Raw genomic sequence first — 3,039 nt, forward strand, 5'->3', positions numbered from 1 at the left:
GTTTTTAAGTGTCTGTTTGTGTGCGCGAGTGTAAGGTTTCATAACCGATCACTATACACTAGTTGCTTTGATTTTTAATATAGTTTATTGGGTATAGAAAAGATGATGATGTTGTTAATTTCTGGTGTGATTTAAGCGGGTGTAATTTTTAGGTAATTTGAATGACTTAAATGTTTTTGGGTTATGGTTCCTCAAACCACAGGTCAAGCCGGATGTAATTTTTGGGGTTTCTCAAGCCACAGGTCAAGCTTAATGTAATCTCTGATAAACTCAACCCACTTGACAAAAAAAAATAGTTATAAGTTAAATTTATTGTTGTAATTAATAAGATTTGTTATTATTAAGCTTGGAGTATGATCTAAAACTATTATTGATTGGCTAAGAGCTTGTCTTTCTCTTACAAACCATTAGGGGTTAATTCAAGGTGACATGGCTTTTCTTGAATAGCAGTGATTAGTCAAGCCTGAATTCGTTGATAACCACTAGTGACGGTTATCCCCACTCTTGGTTTGACAACTGAGATATGATAGGTTTTCCCACTATTTAAAAAAAAAAAAAATATATATATATATATATATATATATATTATTATTATTATTTAAAATAGTAAAATAAATTTATTTATAATGTGTAAGGGGATATGATTATTATTCTTTCCCTTTAATATCTATAAATTTATATTAAAAATATTATTTAGGAGACAAATATAACTTGTTATACAATTTTTATTAATGAGATAATTAACTCTAATTTAGAAAATTAAAATTATTTGTTTTTATAGTCTTCATGGGAAAAGAAAAAAAATGTGAAGATTAAAACTAATTCTCATGAACTTCCTAGTGAAATTTGGTATTGGTCAATACGATGGCCTGAAAATAAGAGATAAAGTAAATATAAAAATCAATTTTAATTATTTAAATATTTTTTAATTATATTTTAATGAATTCACTTTTAGTTTTAGTTTATGAATATAATAGTGGTTGGTATTTTTTGTAAAAAAAGTTAGATGGGAATTTTATGTTGACCAATGTATAATTGAATGATTATGAAAAAAGGAAGTAAACACCAAACCGGATTTAGGAGTTATTATTTCACTATGAACCACCTTGTTACATTTAGGATCATTGTGAAAGAGTGTTGCAACAATAAAACTAGTTTTATGTGTTGTTTCATTGACTTCAAAAAAAACTTTCAACACACTATTTAAGATTAACTTTGGGATATATTAAAAAGGTTGAAAGATCCTTTCAAGTTGAGAGTCCTTCCAATAAATTTGTACAAGAAGGTTATTGTCAAGTTTAGGAACACTAAGCATTAATAGGAAGAAAATAATTGTAATGAAGAAGTTAAGTCGTCCCCTATGCCCTAACCTTTTTGTCATATGCATTGACAAGTTAGAGAATTGTATGGAAGAAGTTGGTATTCTTAGCATGATTCTTGCTAGTATAGCCATTATCCTTCTGTTGACGGTACTGGACCCACCAACATTCAGGGGATCTCCCCGATATGAAGTCTCAATTAGACCTCACACCGTTTGGAGTATGAGTCCCAGTAGTGGGTGGTAATGTTATGCCTTGACCGAGGAAACGCGCAGAGGAAAGTATGATAACTTTGGGTAAAAGCAAGTGTGTGACCCTATGAAGAGTCCACTATGATGCATGAAGGTTCCAACACACAAAGAGAAAAGAAAGTGTGCCCCTTGGAAGCATGTAATAGTATGCAGCTTGAAAGGAACACATGAGCGAAACGACATCACAGGCTAAGATGCGAAATAGTCCACAAGTTAAAGTGATGGGCTAATTCAACAACACGCATTCAACAAGATTCATACAAATGCAAACAAAATAGTTCATTAGCATATGCATAAGTTAAAAAACATACATTGCCAATACAATAAGGATAGTCCTACTATATTAACAACATATGCATAACAGTGTGCTGGCTCGGATTTTATTATTATAAGTGAAAGTTCCATCCATACATACACCATTGACGACCATTAACCCCAATAGTGGAACATTACAGTCAAGAACACCTACTCCTCCAAAGAAGTATACTCGCTCTACGTTATGGAGAAGCCAAGGCTCTTCACAACACTCCCAAGCTCTTTCTAAAGCTTGTTACATAAGTTATGAGGTATTATAAATAACCAGAGGGGGTGACCCTTCAACTCCCCTTTGTGACCTTTGGACTACCTTGATGACTCTTAAACTTATTTACAAAATGACACATTGCATTACATTATGACTCTTCATATTCCAATATTAACTCTTGGGATTTCACTTATAACATAATTACAAATAATATTACATTTTCCACTTGTACCCATATAAGACAAAATAGGGTAGGGACAACCTAACAAGACACAACACTATGATTCTAGAGTTTGGGGGAAGTCCAGCTCAGCAACTTCCACTTGTTGCTTCTCGGTCACATATTAGTGCCAAGCTTGGTATTATGTGATGGTGTCCCCAAATTTATTAACGGTGTCTTGCTAGAAGCCGACTCTAGCCTCCATGGCATCTAGGTACATTGTCTTGGAACCCGTGTCCACCTCATTCTGAAGCATGAGCAACATTGTTTTGACTTTGGCAGGACCATCGATGAACTTTTTCATGTTGTGTGCGCCTAGCTCCAAGTCTTCCATTGTGGCCTCCTGTCTTAACTGCTCCAAGTACTCTTCAACCTCCTGCCGAACTTGGTTCTTGGGTTTAGCTTTGGTGAGGGACCCGATTGATGGGATCTAGTGTGTTCTCACCAAGATATCCAAACTATGTACAACATTACATATGAGGCATATGTGCTGCCAATAAATAAGGTGAGATGCTTATTGTTCTTAATCAACATTCGAACCTTCGCTTTCTCTAGCTCTGCTTGTGGCTTCATTTTCTTCACTAAGTCAAGTGGGGCCCCTTTGAACTACATTGTCCACTCTTGTACATAGGTGATCCAAAATGGATTTTGGATAGACTTCTAACTCTAAGTGGTCCTCACAGAGGAAAAATGAAAGTCCAAGGAAGTTCCTAGAAATAGCCCCAT

Source organism: Pinus tabuliformis, chromosome 9 (genome assembly GCF_031772625.1).
Source record: "Pinus tabuliformis cultivar Carrire ecotype Pingquan chromosome 9, CPIR1, whole genome shotgun sequence".
In the NCBI taxonomy this organism is placed as follows: Eukaryota; Viridiplantae; Streptophyta; class Pinopsida; order Pinales; family Pinaceae; genus Pinus; species Pinus tabuliformis.